The following is a 21576-nucleotide window of genomic DNA, read 5'->3' on the forward strand; positions in this document are numbered from 1 at the left end:
CCTTGTCTGGTTCCTAATTTCAATGGGAATGCTTATAGTTTCTCTCCATTTAGAATGATATTGGCTATGGGTTTGGTATATATGGCTTTAATTATGTTGAAGTATGTTCCCTCCAGTCCAATTCCCTCTAGGACTTTAAACATAAAAGCATGTTGAATTTTGTCAATTTTGTCAAAGACCTTCTCTGCATATATTGAGATGACCATGTGGTTCTTGTCTTTGAGCCCATTTGTATGATTTATGACGTTTATTGACTCATGTGTATTGAACCATCCCTGCATCTCTGGGATAAAGCCGACTTGATCATGGAGGATGATCTTCTAGATGTGTGTCTGTATTTGGTTTGCCAGCATCTTGTTGAGAATTTTTGCATCTATGTTCATTAAGGATGTGGGTCTATAGTTTTCTTTTTTGGTTATCTCTTTACCTGGCTTTGGTATTTGAGTGATGCTGGCTTTCTAAAAGGAACTTGGAAGTTCCCCCTCCATTCCTATCTTTTTGAATAAATTAAGCAGTATTGGATGTAGATCTTCTTTAAATGTCTGGTAGAATTCTGCTGTAAATCCATCTGGTCCTGGGTATTTTTTAGAAGGGAGGTTTTGTAAGTTTTCTCTTATAATGTTTTGTATCTTTCTAGTGTCTGTTGTGATGTTTCCCCTTTCATCTCTGATTTTTTTTGATTTGGAAGTGCTCTTTCTTTCTTTTGGTTAACTGGGCTAAGGGTACATCTATCTTGTTTAACTTTTCAAAGAACCAGCTCTTGGATTCATTGGTTCTTTGTATTGTTTTGTTTGTTTTGATTTCATTAATTTCTGCTCTGAATTTTGTCATTTCTTCTTGTCTGCTGGGTTTGGCTTTCATTTGTTGTTGCTTTCAAGCGCTTTAGTTGGAATGTTAAATCATTTATTTGTGTTCTTTCCCATTTTTTAATGTAGGCACTTAGAGCTATAAACGTCCATCTAAGGACAGCTTTCAGCATGTCCCAGAGATGTTATTGTGTTGTATTGTCCTTTTCATTTAGTTTTAGGAAAAGTTTCAGGTTTATTCTGAGATATTTTTTGTAGCTATTGTGAAGGGTAGTGTTTCCATGTACTCTTTCTCTGATTGCTTGTTATTGGTATATAGAAAGCCTATATTTATTGGTATAAATTGGTATTTATTGCTTGTTATTGGTATATAGAAAGGCTATATTTTATTTCTTCCTTAATTTCTCTTTTGACAGATTCATCATTCAGGAATGTGTTGTTTAATCTCCATGTGTTCATGTGGTGACTAAGGCTTCTTCCAGTGTTGATTTTAAGCTTTATTTTATTGTGGTCTGACAGAATGCATGGAATTATTTCAATCTTTTTGTATTTGTTAAGGTTTGTTTTGTGCCCCAGTATATGGTCAATTTTAGAGAATGTTCCATGGGGCGCTGATTAGAAAGTATATCCTTTGCTGCATGGGTGGAATACTCGGTAGATGTCTCTTAGGTCCATTTGATATATGGTATTGTTTAATTCAGATGTCTCTCTTTTAACTCTCTGCCCTGTTGACCTATCTAAAGGAGACAGTGGGGTATTGAAATCCCCTGCTATTAATGAGTTGGGATTAATCTGGGTCTTAAAGTCCTGTAGTATTGTTTTTATGAAGTTGGGTGCACCAGAATTTGGTGAATTTATGTTCATGACTGTAGTATCTTCTTGGTTTATTGGTCCTTGGATCAGAATGTAGTGGTCCTCTTTATCTCTTCTGATTAGTTTTAGTTTAAATTCTATTTTGTCAGATTTTAGAATTGCAGTGTCTGCTTTTTTCTTAGTAACATTGGCTTGGTATATTTTTTCCCATCCTTTCACCTTAAGATAGCACCTGTCCTTGAAAGTGAGATGAGTTTCTTGCAGACAACAAAAAGATGGGTTTTGTTTCTTAATCCATTCACCTAGTCTGTGTCTTTTGACTATGGAGTTCAGTCCGTTAATATTTAAAGTTATTAATGAAAGATGTGCATTGCATCCTGTCATTTTTCATTTCTGTTCACATTCTTGATATAGTTGTACTTTTTCACAGTTATGTCTTTTTTCAATTTCTTTCTGGAACCCCTTGGATATAGTCCTTCCTTTCTTCAGATCATTGTATTGCTTCAAGAACTCTCTGAAGGGATGGATTTGTGAACATGAATTCCTTCAGCCTATTTATGTCATGGAAGATTTTTCTTTCCCTGTCCTAGTTTGTTTCTTCATTGCTGTGACAAAACACTCTGACCACTACCAACTTGCAGAGGAAAGGGTTTATTCAGCTTACATCTCCCAGGTTGTAGTTCATCAGGGAGCCCAAGGTAGGAACTCAGGGCAGGAACCTGGAAGCAGGAGCTGGAGTACAGGCCATGGAGGAACCCTGCTTACTGGCTTTCTCCCTTGGCCTCTGCTCAGCCTGCTTTCTTATGCAACACAGGCCCACCTGCCCAGGGGGGGCACCACCCACAGTGGGCTGGCCCTCCCACATCACTCATCAGGAAGGTGCACTTCAGACATGGCCACAGGCCAGTCCAAAAGAGGCAATCCCCTGATTGAGGCTCCCTCAACCCAGGTGTGTCAAGTTGACACTAAAGCTATCCATTACATTCCCCTTCCACTATAATAGGCCTTTTGGCTGGGTATAGTAATCTGGGTTGGAATCTGTCGTCATTTAAAACTGGGAATACATTGTTCCAGGCTCTTCTGGCTTTCATAGTTTGCACTAAAAAATCAGCTTTAATCCTGATGGGTTTTCCTTTATATGTGACTTGTTGTCTTTTGTATCTTTCAGTATTGTCTCTTTGTTCTGTATGTTTAGTGTTTTTACTATGATGTGCCATGGAGAGTTCCTCTTCTGGTCCTGTCTGTTTGGTGTTCTATATGCTTCTTGTATTTGTATGGGCATGTCTTTCTTTACTTTTGGGAAATTTTCTTCGATGATTCTGTTTCCACGATTCTGTTGAAGATCTGGTCCATGCCATTACCTTGGGATTCTTCTCCTTCCTGTATGCCTGAGATTCGTAAGTTTGGTCTTTTTAAAGTGTCACACAATTCCTGCATATTCCTTTCTTGTGCTTTCTTAATTTTTTCATAATTTTTGCTTGAGTGGTCTAGTTCGTCCACTTTATCTTCCAGTCTTGATACTCTGTTTTTCATTTCTTTCATCCTATTGGTGAGACTTTCTCCTGTCATTTTTAATTGGCTTACTGGTTTCACTTCCTTCTTCATTTCAGCCTGAGTAGTCATCAATATTACTAGCTCTTTTCTGAATTCATTCAGAAGCTTATCTCTATCTTCCTTCATTTCTTTGATTTCTTTGTGTGTTCTTTAAATTCGCTGAATTCTTTTATCATGTTTATAATTGTTCTTTTGAGTTCCATGTCCTGGAACTCTAGAGGACTATTGGTATTTGGTGGGCATATTTTATTTTGCTTTTTCATGTTATTATTTTTTCTCTGTGATTTTGATATGTTAATTTCTTTTGTAGTTTCTGATTCTTGTGTGAGACTCAAGCCTTCATGTTTAGGTCTGCTTCTTTTTATACACTTTATGTACCTTTGTGGTTTACATTTTGGGCATGAAACGCTGGCTCCTCTAAGCTTCCGTTTCTCTCTTTTGATTTTATATTAGAGTGCCCTATTTGCTTTTGTCTTCAGGAGTTCCCACAGAGGCCAAAGTCAGATGAGGATCAGATGCACCCAGGTTTTCTCATAAGGTCTGGATCCCTCCAGGAAAGATGTTGTCTTCAGGAATTTGGGTGTTGTACTGGCCTGGGAGCAGGGCCCAGGAAAGATGCTGGTCTCAGGCAGCTGGTGGCTATGTCATCCAGGGATGCAAAGGGAGGTAGGGTGGGAAGAGGCCCCAAGGGCTCCTGGGGACTGCTGGGAAGAACTGGGTTGGTCTGGATGCAAAGGATCAAGAAGCAGTGGTGCCTCCAAGCAGATAGGTCAGCCCCGGTGTCTGGAGTGCCAAAACAAGAAATGGGCCATTACCCAGGCAAGGATGAGAGACTGGGCAGGGGAACTGGAAGGGTGAATGAGGGCTGGGGAGTCAAGATACAGTGGGCATCGATGGACTTACCCAGGAAAGAGGCTGGAGGGTTGTGCAACCCAGGGAAGGAGAGGGAGGAGGTGAGAATGGGACCAGGCCCAGGGGGCTCCTGGGGACCTCGGGAAGGAACTGGTTTGGTCTGGATGCAAAGGATCAGGAAGCAGTGTTGGTTCTGGACTGAGAGGTCAACCCCAGTGTCCAAGAAAGAGGCTGGCAAGTTGTGCAGCCCAGGGAAGCAGAGAGAGGTTAGGGCTGGACCAGGCCCAGAGGACTCCCAGGAGAGAGGCTGGTGGGTTATGGCACCCAGGGAAGCAGAGGCAGCCATAAGATTTTAAATAAAAATCTCAGTGTCAGATGTGGGGTAATTCCAAAATATTTCCAGAAATTTCTATGTAGTGTTTCACATGGTGTTCTTGAATACATGTGTTCCTTCTTAGCAATATCACTAATTAGTCTACCATTCAGAACTACCATCTCTACTGGGAACTGAAGTCTCTGCTAGGTGAAACAGTTATTCTACCTGGCATCACAAATTCTAAGTACTACTGAAATAATGTGACAAGCCTATTGCAATGACGTGGGAAAAATTCTTCTCTGTTCTGTGTTATATTTTTTAAAAAGGACAAGTTAAGAGAAAGATCAGAGTTAGAACTACCATGTCATACTCAGAAATGCTTTTACCTTCAAAAATTAAGGATCCATTCTGAGTGCAGAATCATGTCTGGCTCTGTCTTCCAGTAGACAGAGTAACTTAAAAGGATTCACAGAGCCTCTGCAAATGTGCTTCAATAATCCTATCACACCATTTCACTGAACATAGTCAGTAAAATCTAAATTGCAGCTTCATTTTAAATTATGGTCTGCCTCAGATCTTCCTTTGAGGTATGTTTGGGCTAGAATTTCAGTTATCTAGCAAAAAAAGAAGCAGTATTTATTGTGTAAAAGGATCTGCAATGGAAGAGACAACCATACTTAGAAGAGCAACCTAAACCCACACCTGGACAGGAAATATACTGTGACATTTCACAGAAGAAAATAAAGAATCTTAGTATGTCAAGGAGAGTCCAGAAACATATCTTGAAACAAAGGTAAGACAAAGTGAAAACTCTGGCAACAAGGCAATGGGAAGTACAAACTGATCAAACTCAATAAGAAAGGATCCTGAGTAACTTCCTAATGTCAGTACTTAGTATTATTATCTTTCCTCTTAGGACCACCTTCATGGTATTTCATAAATTTGGTATTCTGTGTTTTCATTTTCATTAAATTCTCAGAATTTTTAAACTTACTTCTTGATTTTTCCCTTGACCCAATTTTAATTCAGTAGTGTGCTGTTTAGTATTCATGCATTGCTGTACCTTTTCCAATTTCTGTTGTTTATATCCAGGTTTATTCTCTTGTGGTGAGATAAAAAGCAGTATGCCATTTCAATTTTCCTAAATTTGTGGATGCTTGCTTTGAATCCTAATATGTGGTCAATATTAGAGAGAATTCAATAGATTTCTGAGAAGGAAGTGTATTCTTTGGTGTTTTGGTGGAATGCTCTCTAGATGTACAAAAGGTTCATTTGATTTATTGTGTCATTTAACTCCAGGGTTTCTCTATTTAGTTTTTGTTTGGTTGACCTGTCTGTTGGTGACAGTGGGGTATTGAAATCACCCACTATACTTGTGATGGAGTCAATATGTGATTTTGGATTTTTTAATGTTTCTTTTATGGAAGTGGGTGCCCCTTTGTGTGGTACATATATGTTTGGGGTCATAGTATCGTTCTGTGGATTTTTCCTTTAATGAGTGTGAAGTAACCTTCCATGTCTTGTCTTCCCAGGCTCAGTTTGGAGTCTGTTTTGTCAGATAATAGATTAGCTTTATCTGCTTGTTTCTTATTTCAATTTGCTAGGAATAACTTTTTTCATCCTTTTACCCGAAGGTTGTGTCAATCATTAATGGTGAGGTGTATTTCTTGGAGGCAGAAAATCAATGGATCCTGTTCTCTAATACAATCAATTAGTCTGTTTCTTTTTATTTATGAAATGAGACAATTAATATTGAAGGTTATTGATGGTTATAGTTGACCCATGTTTATTAATTCTGTTTATTATTCACGGCTTTGTTTTTGTTTTGTTTTTGTTTTGCATTTTCGGGATGAGGCCTTGGTACCTGCTGTTGTGTAGGTGGTAGTATTTCTTGGTATGGATAGCTGATCTCATCTTTTTTGAGTTGGTGTTTGGATCTTTGTTTGCTGTTATCCCAACTTTTCAGGTTGTGCCCTGTTGAGTGGTGCTTGGTATTCAGCTGTGGGACCAATTTGTACTGACACAGGAATGGTGTGTGAGAAGTGGTCTTAGTTCAGCTCAACTAGCAATAGGTACAACGTGTGAGACTAAGGCCCTTGCCAGACTCCTCACATGATCCTGGAGTGGCAGAGTAGGGTGAGTGGCTACTAGGTGAGCCGTTTGGTGGATAGGTCACTGTTGGTTTTCGCTTGGAAGAACAAAGTGATTCCATTTTGTTGGTAGAAGACATTTTAACACTAAGTCTTGACTGGGTCTGTCTAGGTTGACCTGGCTGCATAACACAAGCTATGGCTGGGAGTGGGCAGATGGCTGAAATGGCAGGCAAGGATCCTTAAAACTGGACAAGCTGGACAAGTGAGAAAGTTGTAGAACTCCAGCTAGACCTGGGGAAATGATATGATGGAAAGGAACACTGGAGCTGGGATTCTCACAGGTCTGGGGGACCTTGCAGGTCTGAGGGGTGGGAGTGCATGAAGCTATACAACCCCAGCAGGCCTGGGAGTTGTGATGGTGAACTGACACAATGAAAGTGATAGAGAACTCTCAGGTCTTGAAGGTGTCGAAACTACAGGACCTGAGTAGGCCTGGGTGCTGGAAGGATGTACATGGATTTGGGAGATCACAGATGTGAAAGAAGTTGCACATGTAGCCGAACTCATAGGTCTAAGGGGTGCATGAAACTGCAGTGACTCAAATAGGTCAGGGAGCTGGGATAGCACATAGAGGATACTGGGGATAGGGATCTCACCGGTCTGGGGGAACTCACCGGTTTCGGGAAGGGGTGCATGAATTTTCATGACCTGAGCAGGCTTGGGAGCTGGGAAGGCAGACGTGGAATGCTGTGGTTAGGGAACTCCTAAGTCTGGATGAATTTATAGGTCTGTGGTATGTGTAGGACCTGATCAGGCCTAAGAGCTGGGATGGGAAACACCAAGTGCTGGGGTTAAGGAATTCATCAGTCTAAGGGAACTCATAGGACTGGGGTGAGCACGGAGCTGCATTACCTGAGCATCCTGGAAGCTGGTATGGTGGACATAGAATTGAATATGCTCAGGTCCTATGCAAAAGCAAAAATAGCTTCTAACTGCTAAGCTATCTCTGCAGCCTCTTTACATCATTCTTAACATTGATAGACTGTTCAGGGCCATTTGGGCTCATCACACCTAGAAATAGTGAACTATGGAATGGTTCCCTGGAAAGCTGATTTCTTTGTTCTGTAAAACATATCCAGCAGGCATTCTGGGGCTGGGATGTTAGCTACATGGTAAGAAAAATATCTTAAGCATTTTCAATAATATTACTCTCTGCCTTCTGTATCACATTTCTACATGACACATGAATAAATCCAGGTAAGTGTATCATGCACGTGCTTCTCATCATCTGTTGCACATTTTCTTGTGGGACATGTTCTATGTCTATATTATAGACATCAAAGAGCAATACAAAACAAGATGTGTATATCACCTGTCTTTAAAGCAAAAATACTGGAATTCTTACATACCCAATTTACACTGGCTAGAATTTAGTCACCTAAGTGCCCAAAGTAAAGGGACAGCAAGATATACAGTATGCAAAGTGGCAGAGTACCTACTTAATAAATTATGTTTTTGTTGGCAAGAAAGAATGGAATAAGAAATGATGGAGTATGCAGCTAGCAATCAGTGCTATGCATTGCCATTTACTCTTGATTCCTGAAAACCAGAAATAAATAGTATTCTGAAACCCAGATATGCCTAACAGTTTACTTGTACCTCTTAATACCTTCTGCACCAAGATAGCAAAGACTGCATTGTCTTTCTCCTGTTTCTCTCCATATCTTGCTTTCTACCAACAAGTCCCTTTGACCTTTGTATTCTTTGCCTGGGAAAGTCGTTCTACTTTGGATACTTTCCCTGTCTGCCTTGTCAGCTCTTACTTGCTCCTCAGATATTAGTTCTAGTAGTTCTAGTGTTACTCCCCCTCAGAAATCTTCACTGAAATGCCCTTGTGAAGAGATTAGACCTCTCTCACATTAGTCCTACATGAATTGTTGATATTTGTATTTTTATTTTGCAAAATTTATTTCAGTTTCATTTTGTAGTTTTGTATGATTATTTGATTCGATACTATTTGTTTCTCTGAATATTGTAATTCCACAAGATCAAAACTAACATGTGCTCAGTTTCTTGGTGTATGTACGGTGTCAAGCAGGATGCCCAGAGCATAAACGATAATGGATACATATTTACTGAATGAATTAATGAAATCCATCACAAAGTTATGTCATGAATCTTTGGGGATTCAGAGGCAATATAATGATACTGTTGCTTTCTGGTCCTGAGGTAAAGAAATGAAAAGGATTGATGTGGTCAAAGAGGGAGATTTAGGAATTTAAGATTTGAGGACAACATAATTCAGAGTAGTAATTGTGTGGCTGTGTGTCAATGTGAAAATGATCCTGTGAGTAGGTAAAAGAGTAGAAAGTAGGTACAATGAGTAGTATAGCTACAAGTCAAGAGTTTTGAACTCAAAAAGGTTTTCTGCAGAAATATGAAAGAATAATTATGTCAAAGCAGTATCAGGAAGAATGCCAACTCCATCTCACAACTGTGTGACATGTGTATGATGAGGGAATAAGCAGCCTTAGCAAAAAATAGTTGATGGGAAAGTCAAATTCTCTTTGAATAGCCAAGTTTCAGTCAAGACAGGAGGTGGAAAGGGGGTTTTATAAAGAAGAAGAGAAAATATGGGAGACTGCTATTATAAGAAAGCGATTTCAGAATCTGGAAATGACTTTTACCTAACCTTATAACCAAAAAACTAATTTTATGTTTTGAGATCATTAAATACACTCTCTGCTTTTTTATAATGCAAACGAGTGTCCTAGGCTTTGGGCCTCTCTTATATTCAAAACATATAACCTTAATTTCTCATGACCCTCCCCTTGCTTGCCCTTGACAAGAATGTGTGTGTGTGTGTTGTGTTGTGTTTTGAATATCAAGCGTTGCAAGCAGTGAATATTCACTGAAAGCAATGGATTATCCCATTTGTGCCACAAATAGGTGTAAATAAGTGAATAATATCTGTTTGTAGTAATGTGTGCTGCTCTAGATAAATGGGAGTCAGAAAGGGCAAATCCCTCTGTTTTTCCTTTCCCATTTCATGCTAAATGTAATGTTTCAAGAAAAAGAGAGCAAGGACTTTGTTGAGAGCACAGTTATGAGACAAATTTGAAGAATCAAGTTCTCAGGACAGACTGGATCCTGCCCTTGCTTTTAATAGATGTTAAGAATCAGGATGTTTTTATTCAGGCATTGCTATAATGTGACATTGCACCATCCCCCTGGGACACAATGATAACAGTAATGAGAAAGAGCAGTGATGGAAGGTTGAGGCATACGTAAAGAAGATAAGAGCAGAAAAAATATCTTTGAGACATTTGAATCAAGCTCTATAGTCAAAGACTATTATGTGATATTTTGGATTAATTGGCTTTAAGACATCTGTCATGCACAGTCTCGGTATGAGAGGAATAATGAGTCTTGTTGGTTAAGATCTAGATCAAAGGTCGAATGGAATTGTTTGATTTAGTTCAACTGGATCCTGAAGTGAATCTAGGACAGATAGTTGGGAATGAGTGCATAACTACTCAGAGAAAGACCATCAGAAAGAAAATTTGTAGTTCCATAACTCAATTGTCATCAGCACCTGTCATGTACAGTGCTACAGTATTTCATAATTGTCTTCACAAAAATAAATTAAAAATATATGTTTTGGGGGCAGGAGAGGTGCCTCATCAGTTAAAAGCACTGGCTGTTCTTGCAGAAGACCTGGATTCAAATCCTAGCACCCATATGGTGGCTAAAAACCATCCATAACTCCAGTTTCAGGGAATCCAATGCTCTCTTCTGTCCTCCACAGGCACTGCACAACATGGGTGCACTCACATACATGCAGACATAACACTCACACACATAAAACAAAAATAAAGATGAAAAAAGTTTTAAAAATAAATGTTTTCTTTCTAAAATTTTACCTTTATTCCAAAATGTACTTGATGGTACTTCACTTTATTGTCCAGGAATCAGTTTCCAGTCTCTGGCTTGCTCTTTTTGAACTGCTGTAATTTGGAGTAGTGGAGTACCGGTTGTTCAGGATGTACATTATTTTCATTCTTACTTGACAGTGAATATGAATGACACACTATTATTTTATGAATGTCTAAGAAAAGGTTCTTCCAATGAAACTATAATCTAAAGTTTTCTTCTCTCACAAATTTTCTTGTAAACTTATTGAGAAAGATTATTTGGAATTATTTGCACACATTTAAAATATACCATGTTTATGCATATTTATGAATTAAATTTTAGCAAAACACATATGCTATAATTCCCTAAATCTTACATTTAGGACCCAGCCTTTTTCTTATCATGTTTTGACTTAAGTTATTGATATCTATGTTTTTTTTTTCCCATAGGATAATTATCTTCTAATCAGAACACTGGTGATACATAATTTGAAACAAAAGCAAAAGCCAAGGTTAATGGAAATTCATTGCTGCCTATACACTCTCCTTCAAGTTATTTATCCTCATTTTGCAAGTCTTGATCAGGGAAAAATTCTCCTGTAGTAACAAATATTTGTTTCATCACTATGAAACTATACTTGATAGCTCTAGCTCTTCTGACAAAATATATGTCTTGTATATAATGGCATTGTATCCTAGTTTGCTTCTCTGTTGCAGTGATAAATACCACGAACAAAGGCAACTTTGGGGAGGGAAGGGTTTACTTCAGCTTAAAATTTGCAGTCGATCATCATGGGAAGCCAGGGAAGGAGCTCATGGCAGGAATGTGCAGCAGGAACTGAAGCAAAGAGCTTAGAGGAATGTAGCTTTCTGGCTTGCTCCCCCTGACTTCCTGAGCTAGCTTTCTTCTACTGCCCATGCCAACCTGCCTAGGGATGGCACCACCCACGGTGGGCTAGGTCCTCCCGCATTGATCAGAAATCAAGAAAATGTCCCCACAGACATGACCACAGGCCAACCTGATGGAAGAAATTCCTCAATTGAGATTCCTTCTTCCCAGGAGTCTCCAGTTTGAATAACATTGACAAAAACAAACCAGCAAACATTTCAATGTTTTTGAAGATATTTTAAATGGAAATAAAATTCACTACATTTAGTACCAACAGTGTACACAACGTGACTAAAGTGTTGATAATACAAACAAGCATGACCAAGTTTCTATGTGTACATACATAACAGCTATATTAACAATAGCTCCCTTGTCAACATTGGCTCTAAGACACATTTGTTGAAAGTAAATCCCAATTTCAGAAATATAAAAATGTGGTAAATAATGTGTCTTAGAGATAATGACATATGCTATTTATATGAGAACTCTGAAGAAGAAAACTAATGAACTTGATCTAAGGAACCATGGATGTAAAGGGAAATAAAGACCTCAAGAGAGGGAGATAGTAGGAGACAGATGTTACCAAGGAGGAAATGGGAAAATGGAGATATCCAGAAAGGGAGAAGGGAAGGCTATACAAGGAATCATAAGGTTAGAGGAAAAGAAGGAGCTCAAAATAGGGGTGATAATAGGAGATAGGTATTATCAAGGTAAAAATGAGAAAAGTGGGAGTACTTTAACTGTGGAGGGAGGAGGGAGGGTTAAGCAGGGAGAGAGATTAGAGAAAAATAGTGCTTAGGTGGTGTGAATAAAACAGGGAAATGTATTAATTCAAAAGCCTATTGAAAAATACAATACAATATCTGTATATGAGTGCATGACTATACCTGAAGACTATGTAACAAGAAGCACAGTGTCAGACAGGAGAAAATTATCTTTAAGTTGTTGGTTGGGGTAGTCCAAGAGACTTTTAAAATGACACAGGCTGTTGTCACAGTCCTTTATTACCTCCCAGAACTTTAAGATAAGACCCTATTGCTGAAGACAAGACATACTTCAGAGATAAGATTTAGAGCAATGGAGCTCAAACTGACCTGAAAGCCAACTTCCTGAAGAGGAGTTCTCATAATTTTAGAGTATATTATGCAAACTGCTAAGGGATAAAATCAATTAATGATCCAACCCCAGCTTTAATGTCTAATAATCACAAGAATGATTTAGCACAGCAAACTATATTGGTACAGTAGTGGCGCTTTTATCTTAGTGGTAATCAACAGCGATGTAATAGGACCTGAAGCCTGCTCACTGATGGAACTCATGTGTGGCAATGAAAAGATATCCAAATACACTTGGCTGGAGACATCACAGATCTTAGAGAAAACCTTACATCTGTTACATACCTAGACAAACAAAATTTCTTTATATATAATTTATTATTTTTATTTTGTGTATTAGTGTATTGCCTCCAAGTATGTAAGTGAACCTGTGTCATTCAATGCCTGTGGAGGTCAGAAGATAGAGTTGGATTCCCCTGGAACTGGAGTTACGAACAGTTGTTAGCTACTATGTAGATGCTGGGAATCAAACCTGGGTCTCTGCAAGAGCTGTCAGTGCTCTCAATCACTGAGCAATCTTTGCAACCCCAACAAATGTAATTTCTTACTATATGATAAATATGGATCCTTATATTTACAGACAAGTATACCAGTCATAACTGATCAAAGCTTCTTTTGCAACAGATGGAGACAATTAAAAGTTCCACAACTGGTCACACACAGAGAATGTATGTCTAAGAGATGTCCAGAACTAAGTGACACATCTATATTGGAACTTCTACACCTAAGTCTCATAGAATATAGCAGAAGAAGGGGTATAGAGAACAGTAACACATCCCTCAACTCTCACCAGTGCAGGTTCCTTATACAACAGAGTGTGATGCACACAGAAGGTCACAACTGGCCAAGTTTTAGAGAATAAAAGGCTGCAGGTGTGTGTCCCTGGATAAGGCTCCTATATTAAACTTCACCCACCCATGGCTCAGGGACCATTGTTCAAGATAAGGTAGAAAGATTGTAAGAGCAAGAGTTGGTGTGTGATCATGAGGAAACAGTCGTTCAGATTTCTTGGAACTTGTTCATATGAACTTGCAGCAATGGTGACAGCATGCCCAAGACCCATGCAGACACAATCAAATAAAAACCAGTATAGAACTAAAGAAATGGGCACAAGGCCTAAACTTTACCCGGACAATCATTGGCAGCCAATCACTGTTGTGTAAGAGAGAGTTGATCTTCTTTAAGAGAGTGATACTAGCCAGGCTGAACAGGCTCCAGTGGATGAACTCACATTAAGGGAAATCCGGGTACACAAACTTTTCTTGACAGGCCTTAATGTATATGACAGAGTGCACAGAATCCTGGAGACTTTTATGGGGGTGGTGCAGATAGGTGAGGGGATCTAAATATGATTAAAATACATTGCATGAAATTCACAAAAATTCAGCAAAAACATACATTAAAAAAGGCTGAAAGAATTGATGACTACTAAGTCAGCACTACATAGAATACTGAAAAGAATATTTCACATTGAAGAGAAAGATCCTACAGAACAAAATAAATCATATGAGAACAGTAAAACAAAAAGAAACCAAGTACTTTTTGTGTTTAAAACTCAAATTTTCTAAAATTTATTCTATATTGATAGCTCTAGAAAGGTTAAATGATCAGATTTTATCTTCAGAAAAGTTATCAAGATTTCATATTTATTTTTTAACATATTTTATTTGTTTGTATTTTACGTGCCTGTATGAGTATATTATCTACATATAAGTGCACCCATATTGTGAAATGCCTGCAGAGGTCAGAAAAAGGCATTGGATCCCCTGGAAATGGAACTACAGATGGTTATTAGCCACTATGTGGATGCTAGGAATCGAACCTGGTTCCACTGCAAGGAGGAGTACTGTTAGAAGTCAGTACTGTTAACTGCTGAGCCATCTCTCTAGCCCTTATTTCTTATATATTATATATTTATAATAATGGCAGATATTCAAACATTTCAGCATCATTTAAATTTGGCTCTTTCTAGTAAGATGATTTGAATAAAATATATTTGAATCTCTGAAAGCCAAAACAACCCCACTCTTTCCCTTTTTAATTTTATTAATTAAATTTGTTCTCTCAAACAAAGTCATGCATGTATGTTATGAATAATTACTCTACCCCTGTTCCTGTCTTATCTCCTTCCCTTCCCTATCAACTCATTCCTCCTACTTCCAAGAACCTTTCCCATGTTGATGCATTTCATTTTGTGTCCCACTGAGTATAACCAGGGACACCTGAGTGAACATGGTTTGGAACTATCCATTGAGGCCTAGTGAACTCACCAGTGAATGTACAGTTGAAGACATTGGCTCACCATCTCCCTGAATCCATTAGTATCCAGTAGTTCAGTGGGGACCCTATGACCCCCTCCCCATCCCTGTCTGTTTGTGAACAGGTCCAGTCTCCTGTGTGCTAGTTCAGGCAACCAAAGCTTCTGAGTATTCCTAATTACAATAGCTGGGTCATGTCCAGAAAATAGCATTTCACTGCCTTTCTTCTTGTCTTCCGGATCTTACATTCTTTCTGTCCTCTATTCTATAATGCTCACTGAGTCTTAGAACACGGGGTATAAATGTCCTGTTTAAGGCTAAACCCTCTACAATCCTTTATTCTAGGCACTTGTACATGCATGAATCTCTTGTATTCACTGCAATTCTCTGAAAAGGGAAGCTTCTCTCCTTAAGGCTGAGAGTAGCCTTTGTCTATGGCTATAAACATAAATATTTAGAATGCAGTTTGACACTGTATCAATTTAGCTAAACAACACTAACAAGCTGCCCTCTAGAGCCTATAAATTCCTCAACATTGGGTTTTGGGTCAGATTCCAGTATCAGCCATATTCCTTCCTGTGGGGAGAGCCTTGAATCTAATCGGTGATGTTATTGCCACAGATGTCACACTACCATTGCACATCTAGCCTGGCAGGTAAGGTTCACAATTGGGTAAGAACTTTGATGTCTTTTCTCCAATAGCAACATGAATAGCATGATCCAATACTATGAAAGCTAGCTAACAAAGAAACTTCCATCCCAGTTTCATATTGATTTATTTGCATCTTCCAGCCAAGGTGTGTGGTATATTTATCAATAGTGTCTTATCATCTAGTTCTGATGGGCAGCCAATAGAAATTGCAAAAGCCTGTATTTGGGGGGAACTTCTGGTACCTTCCTGATCAGAATCTCACATGGTGGTATTATAAAGCTGGCTGGGATTTTTGTTTAATGCTTCTAGAAGAAGTGGTGTCCAGCCATTGCAGGATATCTCCTTTAAAACACTTTTTGGAAACCTGTTTACAGTAATGTTACAAAATAGATTTCTATATGACATTTTCATACAATCTTTGTTTTGGTTGACCGAACCCATACTCCAAACTCTCTTTCCATCACCCCTATTCTTGGCCAAAGTTTTCCACACCCAGTACTGACTCTCTCTACTTACATATCACCTATGCTATATTATTTCCCTCCCTTAAGGCACCTTCCTCCCAATGACCCATTTCTAGTTTCCTGACTTCTACAGATACTCTGAGTTATGCACATAAATCTAAATGCTTGAATCTAGCATCCCCATATTAGCGATACCATGCAACACTTGTCCTTCTGGGCCTGTGTTACTTCAGTTGGTATAATTTTTTTCCAGCTCCATCCATTTCCTGCACTCTTCATAGTTTCAATATTCCTTACAGCTGAATAAAATTCTGTTGTGTACATGTACAACATTTTCATTATTCATTCATCATTTGATGGATATCTTGACTGTTTCCACTTACTGGCTATTGTGAATAGAGCAGAAATAGAAAGGAAAGTATCCCCTGTAATAGGATATAGAGTCCTTTGGGAATATGCCTAGTAGTGGTATAGCTAGGTCATGTTCTGCGTTTTAAAAATATACATTTTCTGTGCATGGGTGTGCTACCTGCATGTGTGTAAGTGAACCCTTGTCATGCAATGCCCACAAAGGTCAGTCAGAAGAGGGTGTCATATCTCCTGGAACTAGAGTTACAGACAGATGTTGGCTGCCATGTGGGTGTTGGGAATCTAACCCAGGTCCTCTGCAAGAGCAGCTAGTTCTCTTAACTGCCAAACCATGTAATTTCATTCTACATATAGAATTTTCATAACACCATCATATTTGTGCCACTGTCACACCAGTACACATTGAGCAAGGCCAATTGTTACTATAGCTCAGAGGGGTCACAGCCAGGTAAGACTGTTGATGACTTTTCTCTTCCAGTAGCATACATACAGCTTCCCAACACTAGGAAAGCTAGCCAGTAGCTTTGAAGTCAGTACCAGCTAGAGTTCTGCATGTCCTATTTCTCCTGTATATGGTGTCATCAGCAATAATGTCACTGATTCTTTCATTGTCTTTGTTTCCACTTCATAATTTTCTGCCCCATGACCCATTATTTTCTTTACCATCAAATGGTGTTTTGTTTTTCTTCCTATAACTTACAGTAAAACATATTCTTCACACAGAAGCTAGTGACAGCTGCTACTGAGCAGGCAAAGGTTCTAATTTGTGAGACATTTGATAGACCATCCACTTACCTCTCCCCCATACTCTATCATATATTCAGAACATAAAGGGAATACGAATGTTGACCTGGAGATTCTAAAGAACGGTCATAGGTGTGCTTTCCAGATTGTCTAAGGAAGTTTGAAAGACATTATGTTACTCAGTGCCATTTACTAACAGCATTGGTTCCATATAAATGACATAGGGAAAATATAGAACACGATGATATACAATAGGATGGTAAACAATGAAATACTTGAAATTTGCATGCTATCACGTCTTACATGGAATCATCTGCAATACTTCCAAACGCCTTCACAAATACAAATACCTGATTTATCTAATATTTCCATTTTCATCTCCTAGAGCTAATTTATTGTTTCAGGAATATGTTAACTATATGGTGTACAGATTTGCATTTACAATTCAACAAATGTGCCAACAATCATAATACCCAGCCAGCTTTGAAAATGCAGCTTGTGGGCTGGAGAGATGGTCCAATGGTTAAGAACATTGGTTGTTCTTGCAGAAGACTCGGGTTCGAATCCCAACGCCCACATGGCAGCTAACAAATGTCCGTAACTCCAGTCCCTGGGGCTCCAACAGCCTCTTCTGTCCTCTGCAGGCATTGCACGACGTGGGTGCACTTACCTGCACGCAGGCAATACACACATACACATAAAATAATAAATAAAATATTCTTTTAAAAGAAAATGTAGCTTGTAACATACCTCAGAAATGAAGAAGCCCTGCTGATTTGGAGCCATTTCTTCCAACAATTGCTTACAAGAGCAGGAAAATGAATTTAATGATATTTTAAAACATGTAACTATGAATGAAAAAAAAATTCTGCATGAGCAAATAGTTCTCATTTGAAATAGTCTAAGATTAGTGAGTTAATATTTGATGATAGACCATGTATTTTCAAAATATATTTCATATATATTTGAAAGAGATTAGGCTTCAAGAACGCAAAACATTGGGCATTCGATAATTTTAATCAGCTCTGTAGTGCTGCCATGCCAGGCAACTAAAAGTCATTACAACAAACGGCTTGTGACTTGCAAATAACTGTAGAGTTCCTCATGTATAATCATCATTATCCTTTATATATACAATTTAGACAAATCCAGTCTTAAAAGTATAATCGGTGGGTAGGGCCTGGAGTGGTGGCACACACCTTTAATGCCAGTACTCAGGATGCCGAGGCATGAAGATCTCTGTGAGTTCAAGGCCAGCCTGGTCTACAAAACAAGTTCCTGGCCAGCTGGAGCTACAGGGAGACCTTGTCTCAACCCCTGCCCCCTAAAAGTACAATAGGTATTTAAGCATGTTATGTCAATTTTTTTCTATAAAAAAATCTCTTTGCTGATTGACATGTGTATAGAAGTGTCTTTTCGAAACAATTTCCCAAAAAATGAATTATCAGAGAATATCCATTGTCTCAGAAACCAGCCTACTCACTGATAGAATTATTTTGATCTGATATTCTTAAATTTTATAATTTTGTCCTGTGCTATTGTATGTCTTTATTCTTTCTTTTAAAAAATTTATTACAACTTTTATTGTGTGTGTGTATGCATGCTATGGTGTATGTGTGGAGGTCAGAGTTTAACTTTGTGGAGTCAAGTCTCTCCTTACACCATGTGTGTTTTAGGATTGAACGCAAATTAACAGGGTTAGCAGCAAGCACCTTTACCCATTGAACCATCTCACTGGCCTCTTTATTTATTCTTTTAGTCACATATCACATCTTTGGTTTTTTATTTGTTTTAAGACTGTCAAGGAAATGGCTTTGTTTAAAAAAATAGCAGAAGACAGAAAAGAAAAATGTTTGTGGGCTACAGGAAGGGAAATAAGAGTTGTGCTCAACGATATATGTTGTGAAATAAGCACTGAATAGATCAAAGTGATGCCACTGTTTCTCAGGGTCAGTCTGATTATAAATTGATGGTATCAGTATATCTAAGGAATCTGCCAAAAAAAAAATGAGGTTGAGATTGGTCTAAAACGGAAATACTGTTCTTTTTTTTTTTTTGAAAAAGGATCTTCCTGTAGCTCCAGCTGACCTGGAACTCACTTTGTAGATAAGGCTGGCCTCAATCTCACAAAGATCTGCCTGCCTCTTCCACAGTGCTGGAATTAAAGACACATGCTACCACAGCTGGCAGTTTTAACACTTTTAGTAATAGCACTGATATCCTATTAGGTGGTTTCTACCAAGCTACTGTCATTGGGATCTGATATTTTAGTAAGTAAAGCAAAAAGTAAAAAAGAGAATGTCAATCTGGTGGGTTAAGCATTAAGAGCATTGTATACAAGTCCACAACACTGTAGGACACAAACCCCAAAACCACCTGAGACACGGAGAGATAGTACTACTAAGGATCTGACCATATGAGGTATGTGCATTGGATTTTAAAGGAAGACTTAGAATCCTCCAGGTTAATGAAGATAAGGAGTGGGGGGACAAGTAAATGGAAAGCTTCCCAGTAAAGAGCTCAAAAATAGCATGGAATAGATATGGAATTATACTTAGGTCTGTGTTACCGGAGCAAAGAGTGGGAGGATGAAGAGACCAGCAGGGGCCAGATAATGAAGGCCCTAGAGGCCAGGCTATGGAGTTTAGTGTACTCACATATGGTTTTCCCTAGATGTGCTACAAGGGCCAAGACACAAGACAAACATAGTGTATCTTTCTAAGCTAGCAATTTTAAGTTGATGGTATATAATTTGAAACATAAATTCTATATTAAAATAAGCACATATCATCATTCTGATTCAAAATTGACATAGGACAAGTTTACTGAGCTATAGAAATGATCCCTGAAAGTATAGTCTTACAGAACAAGTTTAAATCATAAGGCTGCAGAAGATCTTCAAACTTCTAGTCCTTGTGACCATCCTGTATAGTTAATCTCCTTAACGAATTTTGTAGGGAGTTGCCGCTTTCTTGCATTGTATTCCAAGAAAAATGGTTCCGAACCACAGATCTGAAACATGGGTAGCCACCGAAGTACTTTCAGCTGCAGAATAACAAAGTGAAGCTTGCATTTTGTATTTAGCAGTTTTGAAAAGGATGGATTTCAGAAGACATGAGAAGAGGTTAAGAAATTATTATGAGAGGTAATCAGGGACTAAGCTAGGGATGAAAAGGATAAAGGTATAGAGACAAGAAGGAGTTTGTAGGTGAAATTGGAACAAATAAGTGATTAAACATGGGGAGTAAAAAACAAGAGGAAATCTGCAAAATGCTCCAAATTCCACCTTGGACACCTGGAGCAATGAGGTGTATGTATCCAAGTTGTGCTCTGAAAAAAATAAGTATTTCATGTTGGGTTTGTTTGTGGGATGCCATATGAAATACACAAATAGGAACATTGTCTGGCCTAACTGGGTTATAAGATAGGGAGATACTGAACCCCTTGACTCTCAGAATAGTAGTAAAGTCTGCAGGTAGTCAGGCTGCGCATCTCAGAGTAAACACAGCTTAATTCATTAACCCTAAAGTATTTTACAACTTCATATATTTTGTATGTATGTTATTTCATAAAAATTGGGGAATCACCAATATCACTGGTGGTGTCAAGATGAATTCTGAATATATATATATATATATATATATATATATATATCAGAAAAACACAAGTTCCTTTGAACCACGCAGTTTTGAAAATCACAGGTTCATTAATCGCATGCACTTGCGTCAGCAACAGTCAAGCAGAACTTCTAAGACAAAGGCATGTACCTGGGAACAGTTTCATTCATCATATGTAATTGTATCAGCTCAGGGCTGGGGATAGAGACTCTTGCAATCATGCACTTACAGGTAATAGTTAAACAGGCAAATTGATAAGCTAGACAAGAAAAAAGTCTGTCTATAAATGACAGAGATTTGAAGGGATGACTAAGGGTATTTCTGTTGCATAGATGGTACATTAAATAATAGGCATAGTAATAGGTAACATTATAAAGCATTTGCTATGTGTCAGACATTGTACTAAGTACCTTGCCTTTGTAGTTAAATGCTTTGATGTATCTACTTCCCCTTGTTTCTATTCTATTGATATTTCTTATCAAATTTTTATTTATTTATTTTCATTTTTTATGTATATCAGTTTTTGCATGTAAGTGCATCTGTGTGTAATAACGCTTGTGGAAGCCAGAAGAGGGCATCAGATCACCTTGAGCTGAAGTTACAGATGGTTGTTATCCACCATGTGGGTGCTGGGAATGAAACCCAGGTCCTCTGGAAGAGCAGCTAGTGCTCTTAACTGCTGAGCCAACTCTCCAGCCTCTCTACTCTCCAGCCTTTTGTAGTTACCATGAGGCTTATAATAAAACACATATACAGCATTCTCTTTAAAAATCCAATGAAGTAGTTGACACTATTGTTACTACATTTATAGAGGGCAGGACTGAGTAAGAAATAACTTAGGTCGGTCATCTACATTTCCAGAGCTAGCAAGTTATAGAGCTAGAACTTGCTATTGCTAGCCAGTCAAATCCCACAGCTCAGGCTACTTGTTCTGTTTGTGCTCACCAAATAAATTCTGATTATCTACCAGTTTCTTTTCTGGGTTAGGTGGGTTGGTTCCATAGGTGATTTGTGATCTCTTTGCAAAGTGTGACTGTTATTACACAAGAATGAATCAATGTTCTAGCTTAGAAATCAGTTTCTGGTAAATTTGGTGAGAATAAGTTGAACAACCAATTTT

This window comes from Nannospalax galili, unplaced genomic scaffold, assembly GCF_000622305.1.
Source record: "Nannospalax galili isolate Female #2095 unplaced genomic scaffold, S.galili_v1.0 scaffold10, whole genome shotgun sequence".
Lineage (NCBI taxonomy): Eukaryota > Metazoa > Chordata > Mammalia > Rodentia > Spalacidae > Nannospalax > Nannospalax galili.